This window comes from Muntiacus reevesi, chromosome 2, assembly GCF_963930625.1.
Source record: "Muntiacus reevesi chromosome 2, mMunRee1.1, whole genome shotgun sequence".
Classification (NCBI taxonomy): domain Eukaryota; kingdom Metazoa; phylum Chordata; class Mammalia; order Artiodactyla; family Cervidae; genus Muntiacus; species Muntiacus reevesi.
The window spans coordinates 273,681,246-273,695,040 of NC_089250.1; the positions used below are offsets into that span (position 1 = coordinate 273,681,246).

The 13,795-nt window shown below is 40.2% G+C and overlaps 1 pseudogene; it reads left to right on the top strand.

Annotated features, from left to right (window-relative positions):
- Nucleotides 1–483: 483 nt before the first annotated feature.
- LOC136157619 (zinc finger protein 665-like) overlaps nt 484–13,795 on the top strand; it is a 39,645-nt pseudogene continuing 26,333 nt past the window's right edge.

The window sequence follows — 13,795 nt, forward strand, 5'->3', positions numbered from 1 at the left end:
TTCCTTAAACTGCTGAAATTAATTCTAATTGCACAAAATGTTCCTGCATCCAGCTACTGTCCTATGTCAACTACTCTGGGAGACCCACATTTCCAGAATCCTGAATTGTCTTTAGGCCTCACTGGCAGGGCAGGAGAGCAACCTGCTGGCAAAAACAATTCCTTTTACTTAAACCGTTTTCAACTTGTTTAAAGGGAACAAGCTGAAAGTTATGTTACTTTCGGACATAACTGGCCCACAGAGATGCAAACTTTACCTTAAAGTTGTTTCTCTCTACAACTTCAAATAAGCCGGTCAAGGACAGGTAGGGACCTTGAGACCCACCCCCTTTTCCAGCACCGCCTTTTCCGCCCTCGGGTGGCTCAGGCTCAAACCTGGGCTCCCCGCCCACCGCCCTGTCTCTAGCGCTCCGCCCAGGCCCCGCCCAGGAAGCCCCGCCTCTTCGCCTCGCGCACGCGCAGTTGTCTGCAGACCCGGAAACGGAATGCCTGGGACGAAGGTCAGTCTGCGGAGCGTAAGTTTCTCTTCTCTAGCTTAAGTCTTCTGGGCTTTGCGGTGCTTTGACTCCATCTTCAGGGTCTTGGAGTCACTGCGGTCTTTAAATTTCCTCTCACGCCCCTACTCGCCATGTAAACCGAGACGTCAGTGTTTAAAGAGTTCGCAGACCGTTTCCCTTTGGGTTTTCGATGTTTCTGGGGTCAGTACCGAAGGCCTTGGCTTTTCTGCCTTCGGTCCACGTAGACCCCGCTTTCCGCCATATTTTCCTCCTTAAACGCTTGACTATCTCTGCCTTCCGCCTCATGTCAAGTCTTCGTCCGCGAGGTGGATTCTCGCCCCCCCCCAGCCTCGCCCTCTGCCCCTGGAGGCCGCGCCGCCCGCCCCGCTGCCGGAGAGGCCGAGTCCTTTAACTGGTGCTGGGATTCTGAAGAGCCCACCCGGTTCCTGAGACCCCCTCACTCGCAGCCCCTCAGTCCTCGCGTCTCCTCAGACCCGTCCTTCTGCCCCGCAGGGCCCCCTCTCCTGGTCAGCCCTAACCCAGGGTAGAGGTGGTGACGTGGGCCATCTCTGTGACGCCCAGTGTTGTTCGGTCCAGCGATCCAAACGGTCTTTTTCAGTCCGTGGGCGTCTTATTCAGTCGCCATCCTCGTAAATACAGGGGCGAGGAGAAGCAGACAGGCAGAGCAGCTGAGACAGAAAAATTGAGAAGGATAAAGAATGAGGGAAAACCAGTGGGAACAGACAGGGACTTGTAAATAGTAAAGTGAAAGTGATTACGCCTTGAAGATAGAAAGTGAATAAAAGAGAAGTAAGTTAAAAATGCCAGATCTCCAGGGATTGGATAGCCGACATAGGGAGAGGGGCTCTGGATCTACTGGTAGGAGGGTGGCAACAATGATGAGGCCCTTCACATAGAGTCCGGGAGAGGATAAAAGGTGGAAACATAGCCTTCAGAGTATCATGGTGATTGGGAGAGAAGGAGAAGAAAAATATTGACTGCAAGAGTGAAGGGAGAGAGAGCAGGAAGGAAGCATCACCACCTGGGGTGCCCGAGAGTGGGGAGGAAGGGAGTGTAACAGAGAAGGAGTGTAACTGAAGGGCACAGAGGAAGCAGAGAAAGGGGCAGAAAGAGGCAGAAATACATAGAGATGTAGGGCATCAGAAAAGTTAGAGAGAAGGAGCATCAAGAGAGGGAATGATTTGCAGAGTGGAGTGAGACAGGTGTGAGAACATAGGAGGACAGGAACAGCAGCAAAGTAGAGGGGAACAAAAAGAGAAAGATATAGAAATAGGGAGACAGGATGATAATATGTGGAAACACATAGTGTAGGTAGACACGATTGTCACACTAAGTGAAGTAAATCAGACAGACATACATGATATCACTTACATGTGGAATCTAAAAAAAACAGTACAAATGAACTTATTTACGAAGCAGAACTAGATTCACATATGCTGAAAAACAAACTTGTGGTTCCCAAACATGAAAGGAGGAGGAGGGATAAATTAGAAGTTTGGGATGAACAGATACACACTACTATATATAGAATAATTAAATAAGACCTACTGTATAGTGCAGGGAACTATATTCAATATCTTATAATAACCTCTAGTGGAAAATAATCTGAAAAATATATATATTTAGTGAAAAAAAGGATACCCTACACCATTTGATCTTCAAAGCTCTATCAGGCACTGAAAAAAAGTGTAGGAACTGACTTGTTGATCTCTCTGTAGGAGTTGACTGTTCTGAGTCCTTACTGAGACAGTGTGCAGCAGAGGACTGTCTGTTCCACATGGTGAGGTCTTCCCTGTGTGTGGAGGGGGCGGGCACAGAAAGGGGGTGTGTTGATTTTAAGCATTAAACTGCCTATTTTCACCTTTCAAGATTGACTTCTAAAGACTCAGACTGAGGAAGAAGCCTGGAAGAGCAAAGAAAAGGAGTCAGGAATGGCTATTTCTCAGGTAAGGTCATATTCTCAGTTGATTCCCAGTCTGTCTACCTTCTATTCTGTGGTCTTGGCACCACTGAAAATGCATTTTGCATATATGCAAAATCAATTCAGAGCATTCTTTTCTATTGCACTGCTTTATGTATCTGTGTTTATGCCAGTACCACACCATCTTGATTACTTTGTAATATGTTTTGAAATCTATAAAGGTTCCTTCCTTTCTTCTTCTTTGGCAATTTGGGATTCTTGGAGATTCCCTATGAATTTTAGTGTAATAACTTACATTCCTGCCAAAATTGCCATGCAACTTTTGATAGGGATTAGATTGAATCTGTAAAACACTTTGGGTAATAAGTTCATTTTAAGAATATTTAGTCTTTCAATCCAAGAGTATAGGATGTCGGTTTATTTGTATCTCTTTATATATCTTTTAGCAAGGTTTAATAGTTTTCAGTATACAAGTTTTTCACCTCTTTCTTGGATTTATTATGAAGTGTTGTATCCTTATGGTGCTTTAGAAATAGGATTCTTTTTTAATTTTCTTTTGACATTGTTCATTGTGTATATGCTTCCCTGGTACTACAGTTGGTAAAGGATCTTCCTGCAATGTGGGAGACCTGGGTTTTATCCTTGGATTGGGGCAATCCCCTGGAGAAGGAAATGGCAACCCACTCCAGTATTCTTGCCTGGGAAATCTCATGGACAGAGGAACCTGGTGGGCTATAGTCCATGGGATCATAAGACTCAGACACAACTGAGGGACTGAGCACACAAGCAACTAAACCACCACCATTATGTATAGAAATTTACCTGATTTTTGCACATGGACTTTTGTATCCTGCAACTTTTCTAGAGTTATTTTTTGATGTAGCAGTTTCCTTGTGGAATCTTTACTATTTTTACATATAAAAGTTGTCATCTATGAAAAAAGATAATTTTACTTTTTCCAATTTGGATAAGTTTGATTTCTTTTTCTTGTCTAATTTCTCTGATGAGGGCTTTCTGTACTTTGGTAGACAGTAGTGCAGAAGTATGTATCCTTGCCTTCTTCCTGATTTGAGAAGGAAAGGTTTCTAGTTCAATGTTTATATCTTTTTTTTTTTCTCTTAACTTTGACCAAGCTAAGCCACCTGTGGGATCTTAGTTTCTCTAGGAGAGACTGAACCCAGGGCTATGGCAGTGAAATCACTGAATGCTAACCACTGGACCATCAGGGGACTCCTGTCTTTTCAGTTAATTGTGTGTTTACATATGTGTGTGTGAGTGCATGGAAGTACACGTCCATGGTTTTGATAAAAACATATTTCAAACCTATCTTTACACTTGAAATTATATCTTAAATATAATCCTTGACCTCAAAAATTTTTTTTGCAGTGTCATGTTAATGGTTTAAATAGCAATAAGATTACTAACATCTTATGTATGTTTGTGTGTGAGCCCACATATATGATGATCTTTAATGCTCTCCTATGTTGTTCACCTTCAGCTTCTTTCAGATTTTCTCAGAGAACCCTCTGTCAGTGTGCCTTTATTACTCTTTCTGTTATTCAACTGTTATTCTTTAGCTTCAATTCCAGAGGCCAGCCCTCTGAGTTCTAATATTACTGTTTAGTTTCATGACCTGAGTCAAGTGTCTCCAAGTGTGTCTGACACAGTATTCTCTGCTTTAAGATGGGAAGAGATCGTCTCTAATGAGCTGTTATGTTTATAGCAATTTCATACATGTAAAGAATTGATTTAGAATGGTATTTGGCCTATAGTAAGTGTTTCAGCACTTCGAGTCATTGCTCTTGTAATCGTCGTAATTGCAGATTTTGACCTTTCTGTAAAGCCACTGTGGACTTTGTCATCTCTGAAGATCCCACTGGTGCTGTAGCTCATCTAGATATTGACTGTCATATGATGTATAAAACATAATAGGTAACATATCTGCATAGACCACCTGTTATTGAATTTTATTTCTATGTTGTTTGTGTGTTGTTCAGAAAAAGTGAAAAACCTACATTGTATGGAGGATATCATAATCTCAAATGAAAAGGGATAAGAAATTAAAATTACGGATGCATAGTTTGCTCCAGATACCTTTACCTAGATCTGTCAGAATACATACTTCAATTGAATGGATCCTTCCTCCTCTCTCCTCTTCTCATTTTGTGCAAAAATAAGAACTCTCTTCATGGCCCTTTGATGAGATGTTTTTGTTTCAGGAACAGTTGACCTTCAAGGATGTTGCTGTAGAATTCTCTCAGGAGGAGTGGGAATGCCTGGACCCTGCTCAGAGGGCCTTTTACATGGACGTGATGGTGGAGACCCTCAGGAACCTAATCTCTGTGGGTGAGGATAACTTCGCTTCAGAAATTGGAATCTGTCCTTGGGTATCATTGCATTTCCCTTCTGTGCCCCTTGGGAGCCCTTGTTTTGCTTGACTGATCTGAAATCCCTGTTGATTCAGACAAGAAAAGCTTCATGCTGTGGTATCACGAGTTTAAGCTTAGCTTTTCTGCAAATGATTAATCCATTTCATGATACATCAGGCATTGTTCCAGAGCATAAGTATTTATAAGGCTGAGGGCAAACTTTTAAAATATCAAATTCTCTTTTTTTTCTGCCCCTATGCTTTTTGCTCTACTACTTCTTGGAAGAGAGCTCATTCTCTGAATATTACACTGTTTCCTCTGCATTCACTAGGAGTCAAGTGGTGGACCAACTTGTGATAGAGTTCTTCAAACCCACATTCAGTGTCCTCACTCCTCACCTGAACAAAGAGCTGGGATGCTTCTCTTCTTTTGAGAAGCAGAAATTTCTGTTTCTGATCAGAATATTATTTCCATCTTGGAACAAGAGGAACACCCCTAGCCTGTGAAGAGTGACATGAAAAGAGCAAACCACCAAGAAGATAGGAATGTATCAAAAGTCTGAACACAGGTCAGATCTCAGAAGGGCAGAGAGGAAGTGGCAGTATTACTGGTCTTTGGGTAACTCTACCCACGTGGGAGAGTTCTTTTCAGAAAACAGAAGTTTATTGTGAATGCTGAGAGCACATTTTTCTTACTCCTGGGTCATCATTCTGTTCTTCAACATGTAAAATGTATTCTTTCACCCTCTGGTGGAGCCCCACCAGAAACAAAAGCAAAGTCTTCATCATGATCTACACTCTGCCATCTGGTCCCTGTGAACTAGTTGTTGGTTGACTTTGAGCACCGCGAAGATGGTTGCCTTATAAGGGTCTTTTACCCCTTTCACTTCTCTCCCAGGACTTGATTTCATTGGATGCTCAGTTCTCAGTCTACATAAATAAGAGTTGATGCTTCCAGACTCACTCCCTGGGCTTTTCTATCTTTCATCCCCATTTGTGTTCTTAAAAGATCTAATCAGAAGATGGGAAGGCATTGGCTGCTTTTTGATTCCATGTGGCACCTTCATGGAGCTGTTGTCTCAAGCTCTCTCCCCTTGTTTACATTTTGCAGCCATTTCTTCTGTTCTGATTTTTGCCACACACTTCAGGGGTATGTGAAACTGGGAGGCAGATTGGGTCTTGTGTAATTTTTACATGGCAAAACTACAAAGACAGTGGATAAAGAGATCCTCTTTTTTAATTTCCTAGTTCCTCATGGGGGAAATATGTGTATCTTTCAGGCTCTTGGTTTGGCATCTTGGGTTGACTGCATGGTTTCATCTCTTCACCAAATCTTGTATTTTTCCCACTCTTTCATCGCTCTCCTATGGCTCTACCTAATCAGTATACTCTCCTGACTCCATATTCTTCTACGTTTGCATGATTTTACCTTTTGAAACTTGAGGGATTTTGTGTCTGTGTGATTAAATAAACTTAATAAATAAACTAATTAACTTATTTGATTGGTTTTCATAGGCTCTGAGAGAAATATAAAAATAACTAGCACATTCTTGCCTTCAAGTAGAAAAGTTTTAATGTTGACTGTGAAACTTGCTTTTGAAATATAGTCCTAGAGTTTATAATTTTATCCAGTTTCCTTACTGTGATAATCCACTTGTAGTGGACAGCTCTGGATGGACTCTTTGTGGGGTGGATTTGCTAACAGAAAGTTTTTGATGGAGAATGCTTTTTCTTATGAGTTATAATATTTTCCTGCTATGTACTGAGTCACCACTTGAAGCTACTTAGTAGATTGGTCAGCATGTTGTAGGATAAGAGAAAGTATCATGAGAGCCTCACTTTCTCTGTTGTTTTTTTTTTCTTTTCCTGGCTTTGAGGACTGTCACAAAAGCCTGCCTCAAGGGCACGGTGTCAGTCTTGTTTCCAGATACCAATGACCATCTCCTATGAGCCAGAGGAGATGATGTAGGAGTTTATCCCAGGAAAACTTTATTCACGTTCTCCTCTTCCTGATGTTGGACCCCTGGACTGGAGGGTCTGATGTGGGGCTTCTGTGGGAGAAACTGTTTTATAATTATTCTCCAGTTTGTCTGTCACCCACACAAAGTATGAGATTTGATTGTATCATGGATCCGCCCCATCCCTCCTATCTTGTTGGGGTTCTTTCTTTATGGCTTTAGTTGTAGCAGATATTTTTTGGTAGATTTTAGTCTTTGTCAGCGATGGTGGTTCTGCAGATTACTGTGATTTTGGTGCTTGGGAAAGAAAGTGTGATGATTGTGCTCGTGAGAGGAAGTGAGCGTAGGACACGTCTGCTCCGCCATCTTGGCTGCTCTCTGGTACAGTTATATTCACCCAGATATACAATCACTAGCTGTGCTCCCACATATGCATATACCTTGTACTCCACTCATGCCATTTCTCGTTGCTGACCTTTCTTCACATGGTATTTCTATGTGGATGGGAAGACTGTCATTTGCTCACATATTTAAATCACTATTTTCATCCCAGTTTCCCTAGCACTCCTTTGCTCATCACGCCACCTTCCACATCACTCGGTGTAAAAATGGTCCCTCTTTTCCTGTTGTACAGCTTTCTCATAACATGACCAAAATCACTATGTGCAGTTGTGAAGACTTAGAAAAACCATTTTCAGGAAGGGTGACTAAATAACATTATTAGTTACAATGACTGACTTATTTTGTGTCTCCCTTGGAATATTCTTTTTAAACTCCTGATATTTGTTTTAATATTTTGTAATCTGTACTGCTGGGGTGAGCAGTCATGCTTTAGAATATGTTGTTATTATTTGGAAGTTCCGGTTCAAATCCTGTGTCTCTCAGTACTTCCTGTATCAATTGTGGTCATGCATAGAAATCTGTGAGTCAAACCTGTGATTAGAAAACTTGTGTTGATTTAGCTCATGCCTTTTAAACCTTTAAAAACAAGCCTTTTGAAACAAATTAGTGCTCTTTGATGTCTTACACTTTTGCATGTTTTATGATCATGATTGAAAAGTTGCTTTTTTAAAAAAAAATTATGTATTTACTTTTGGCTGTGCTGGATGTTCATTGCTTCGTGTGCTTTTTCTCTAGTTGTGGAGGGCAGGGGCCACTCTCTAGCGGCTGTGTGTGGCCTTCTCATGTTGTGGCTTCTCCTGTTGTGGAGCAGGGCTCTAGGACGTGCAAGCTTCGGTAGTTGCAGCTTCCAGGCTCTCGAGCACAGGTTCAATAGATGTGGCACATGGACAAGTTGCTCTGAAGAATGTGGGATCCTCTGGATCAGGGGTGAAACCCACATCTGCATCTGCAGGTGGATTGTTCACCACTGAGCCATCAGGGAAGCCTGAAAAGTTACTTTTTATAAATAATTATATTAATATTCTGTCATGTTTATTATAATACCATTTTACATCACATCTTGTATGCTTTTCATCTCCAGTTTGTGCTAATCAGCACTGTGTCTGACCCTAGTTGATAAATTTACAAATTGCTGTTTATTCCATACCTTTTTAGAGCCAATGAACTGGAGAATTTTAAGTGTTCTGTAAAGGCTGGGAATGACTTTATTTATTTGCTGTTAGGTACATAACTCTAGAATATTTTATTGGTTAATTCTTAATTGTAGTTAATGTATGATGGTTTTTCAACTTTTATTATAGAGAACAACTGACATGTACCATTTGTTAATGTTGTAAAATGCATATTCTTTATGGATACATAGCTCTACAGCAGATATTCAGAAAAATTTTTTGTGAAAAATTGTGTTAACAAATTCTTCCATTTTTGTAGTGGTTTTTGCCATACATTGACATGAACAAGCCATGGATTTACATGTATTCCCCATCCCGATCCCCCCTCCCACCTCCCTCTCCACCTGATCCTTCTGGGTCTTCCCAGTGCACCAGCCCCGAGCACTTGTCTCATGCATCCAACCTGGGCTGGTGATCTGTTTCACCCTTGATAATATACATGTTTCGATGCTGTTCTCTTGAAACATCCCACCCTCACCTTCAGTCTCCAACTAATAAAAATAAATGGAAAAAAAAATTCTTCCATTTTTATATGCTGTGTTTTGTAATTCCATACGACCAGTTATTTATTCATTAGATAGGTTTGTTTTGGATTATGTACATTACAGTGGATTGTGTGGTATTTAGCATTTATTTGTATGCCATAGAATACAGAATATATGTACAGTATAATATTTTTTGTCTCCTTATTAGCGAGACCATTGGTCTCCAAATATACCAAAGCATAATTGGTATATGCTTTGGTGTCATAGTGACAAAATATTCTTTCTTTGAGAGTTAAGCTACATTGGTCTTGTGTGAATGTTTTTGTCACGGGGTGTTAGAAGTCAGCTGTTGTTGTTGTTATTGTTCCGTCTCTAAGTTGTACCCTGACTCTTTGCGACCCTATGAACTGCAGCATGCCAGACCTTCCTGTCCCTCACTATCTCTTGGAGTTTGCCCAAGTTCATGTCCATTGAATCGGTGATGATATCCAACCATCTCACACTCTCACCTTACATGTAATCACTCTTTCTTTAGTAAAGAGTCCTATTCCTTTAGTGTTCCTAAAATTTTTAAGGTCATGATTCGGAAGTTTCATAACCTTATTGGGCATAAATAGTACTTTTGGTTTGTTTTATTTTATTTTGACTATGCTGTGCGACATCTTAGTTCCCTGACTGGGGATTGAACCCATCTCCCTTGCAGTGGAAGCACAGAGCCCTAACCACTGGACTGCCAGGCAGTTCTCTACTTTTGGTTTAATGTCATATATTCAACATTACACTTTTATTCATGAGTTGTAATGAGTAATACACTTTATGGTTCTTTATATCTTGTAGATATCTCTCATATACATGTGGTCAAGAAATTACAACCAACATCAAGCAGTGACACAGGAGATGCATTCCAAACAGTGACATTGGAAAGACAAAAAATCCCTGAAATGAAATATTTTTGCTTCACGGAAATCCAGGAAGATGACTTTGGGTGTCAGTGGAAGAATGATGAAAGAAATTACAGAGGAATGCCTGTAATGTATAAGGAAAATGTAACTCACAGAAGAGATCGACAAGGTAAGTGGGATGCAGGAAAGAAGCCTATTAAAAATAGACTTGTGTTAAACTTTCAGGATGAACTGCATATATTTAAGAAAAATATTTACAAATGTCATGAATGTGGCAAATGCTTCAACTATGGCTCCTCCCTCAGTAGACACCTTCTAATCCATACAGGAGAGAAGTTATATAAATGTGGTATATGTGGCAATGTTTTTCGTCTGAAGTCACACCTTGTAAGTCATTGGACAACTCACACTCGTGCGAAAATTTACAAATGTGATGAGTGTGGTAAAACCTTTAATCACGGCTCCTCCCTCCGTAGACATCAGATAAGGCATACAGGAGAGAAAGTGTATAAATGTGATGTATGTAGCAAAGTCTGTAGTCAAAATTCCTCTCTTAAACGTCATCAAAGAATTCATACCGGAGAGAGACCTTACCGATGCAATGAGTGTGGCAAAACCTTTAATCGTGGCTCTCACCTCTCCACACATGAGGTAATCCATACAGGCATGAAATTATGTAAGTGTGATGTATGTGGCAAAGTCTTCAGTCAGAATTCATGCCTTAGAATTCATCGGAGAATTCACAATGGAGAGAAACCTTACAAATGTAATGAGTGTGGTAAGGTCTTCCGTCAAAATTCACATCTTGGAAGACATCAGAGAATTCATACTGGGGAGAAACCTTACAAATGTGATGAGTGCGGCAAGGTCTTTAATCAGTATTCAAATCTTGCAAGCCATCAAAGAATTCATACTGGAGAGAAACCTTATAACTGTAATGTGTGTGGCAAGGTCTTCAGTCAAAATTCAAATCTTGTAAGTCATCAGAGAATTCATACTGGTGAAAAACCTTACAAATGTAATGAGTGTGGCAAATTTTTTAATCAAAGAGCATACCTTACAAAGCATCAGAGAGTTCATATTGAAGAAAAGTCTTACAAATGTAATGAGTGTGGGAAGGTCTTCAGTCGAAATTCAAATCTTGAAAGTCATCAGAGAATTCATACTGGAGAGAAGCCATTCAAATGTAATGAGTGTGGCAGGTTGTTTTCTCAAAAGCCAAACCTTGGAAAGCATCAGAGAATTCACACGGGAGAGAAACCTTACAAATGTCATGAGTGTGGGGAGGTCTTTAGTCGAAATTCACTTTTTGCAGTTCATCAGAGAATACATAACGTAGAGAAGGCTTTCAGCTGTAACGAACTTGAAATGCCTTTACTAAGTTCTCAACCTTCACTAAGTTTCAGATAATTTATACATGAAAGAAGCTATGTGTGTGTGACATATGTGGGAAGTCTTCATTCAAAACTTACAGTGTACAATTCACTGGAGATTTCATGACAGGGAGCAGCTAAGCAGATGTCATGAATATGCCAAAGATTTTGTGCCTGCAAGCCTCATTTTCTATCAGATAAGCTATAGTGGAGAGAAACCTTACAAATGTACTAAGTGTCTCAAAGTCTTCAGTCCAAGTTCATACCTTGAGATCTGCCAGATACCTTATACTGGAGAGAAGCCTTTCAAATATAATGAGCGTGGCAAATCCTTCAGTGTCAAGTCCAAGTTACCATCAGGTGACCCATCCTGGTGAGAGACTAATAATACAGTGGTACGACAAGGCTTTTAGAAGGTAGCCACATCTTAGGCTTCACTAGAAAATTCATTCTGGATAGAAACCAGATAAATGTATTTTATTGTGGTCAGGCCTTAAGAGGAGGAATTTATTAGTTAACTCATTAATTAATTTATTAATTAACTCATTCTCACAAATAATCTCATTTGTGAGATTATCTCACAAATGCCATGAATGTGAAATAATAATCTTACTGCTCAGGTAGGACAGTTTTTATTTGTGAGTGACGGACCACCTGGAGAACAGAGACTGAAAGTAGTAGGAGGTTTATCATTCTCATCTAACAGGAAGTCCAGAGGCCGCCACGTGGGGTGTGATGGGGTCCTCTGCCTCTTCAACCTCCATGAGTACTTAATCCTCCCCTTATAGTAACATGACTGCTCTATGACTGAGAAGGCTGAAGGTTGAAGGCAAAAACCCTTCTCACTTTAAGGTTTTTGTATATTCTCCCCGGTATTTTCTCCCTGGGTCACGTGCTTGTGACATGTCTAAGGACTCTGCATCAAGTTCCGGATTCTGAAGTTTTTGTTCTATAGCATTTTTCCTAAATCTCTTACAGTGTAAAGTTCCATAATTTGTTTTAAAGCATTGGTTAACTTTTTGCCGATGTTTGACAGATGTAAAGTTTAAATGGAGAAATTTTCTTTTGTACTATGAATATTTCATTGACGAGCACATGTGTGGGACAGGCCTGCCTTCATTGAGTTGCCTGGGTACCTTTGTCAAAAAGTAATTCGAAGTACACTTGACCCTTGAACAAGGCAGGGAGTTAGGGTTTAGTCTCCTGAGCAGTTCTAAATTCATGTATAATTTAATGCTATCCTGCTATATCTGTGATTCTGCACCCTCGGATTCAACCGACCTCAGATCCTGTAGTTGTGTTTATTAGGAAAAATGCCCATGTAATTGAATCTACACAGCTGAAACCTGTGCTATTCAAGGGTTAATGTATGGTGTGGTGTCCTCAGTCGTGTCCAGCTCTTTGTGACCCCATTGACTGTAGCCCACCAGGCTCATCTGTCCATGGGATTTCCCAGGCAAGACTACTGGAGTGGGTTGCCATTTCCTCCTCCAGGGCATCTTCCCCACCCAGGGATTGAAACTGCGTCTCTTGGGTCTCCTGCATTGGCGGGTGGATTCTTTACCCCTGTGCCATCTGGGAAAAACTGTAGTGATGGAGGGCTATTTCTTGTCTCCTCATTCTGTTCCATTGGTCTTTGCGTCTGTCATTCCACAAATCCCACACAGTCTTGATTCCTGTCACTGTATTAGAAATCTTGAGATCATGTGGGGCGATTCCAACCACTTCAATATTTTTCAGGTGTTTTAGCCCTTCTAGTTCTTTCACCTCTCCCTGTTATTTTTAGAATAATCTTGTTTGAATCTACAAAAATCTTGATGGAAAATGCATTAAACCTGTATGTCAATTTGGGATATTTTGATACCACTTCTATGTTGTGTCTTCCAGTCAATTAATCTGGTATGTTTTATTAATAGTTCAGTGAATATCATATGTTTCTCTCAGATGACCTAAATAGAAGATTGTCTTTGATTTCGTTCCTCCCCATTGTAGGTTTTAAGCATAAAAATATTTTGTTAGATTTACACATTTTTCTTCTTTTTGAGCAAACATCGTATTCTATATTTAATTTCAATTTCCATTTGTAAATTACATGGATATAAAATTACAATAGATTTTTGCACGTTATGTCCTGACCTTGCAAATTATACTTTTTTCTAGAAATTTGTATAGATTCTTTTGATTCTCTGTGCTTTATTTCCTTAAATTTCCTGTTTCTACTGCTAAGTTATCACAAACTGAGAGACTTGAAGGAACACAAGTTTATTCTCTTATGGTTCTGGAAGTCAGAAATGGAAAATGAGCCAAAGCCCTATGTTCCAGGATGCCAGAAGCTACTTAGATCCTTTGTTTCATGGGTCCCCATTTGTATTTGTATGGCACACACTTTGAATTAATGAATGCTTTTATTCAGACGTCTTCTTGTTCTATGAGCATTTTCTGAACACATTATTTAATTTAGGGCACCCTGTCACTCCATCTTTGTACATGTACACCTTAATAGTACTTAACACCATCATATATGATTGAATTATTGGTGACTTTCCCCTATAGAATATGCTCCTTGAAGGCAGGGTATTGATTTTGTTTCCTGCTAGATATCCAGTGATTGAAACCATTCTTAACTGACAGGTGTGTGAATGCATTTCATCAGTGCAAAGGGTTCTGTAATAGGTAGGCTCATAGAGCAGTAAGTCA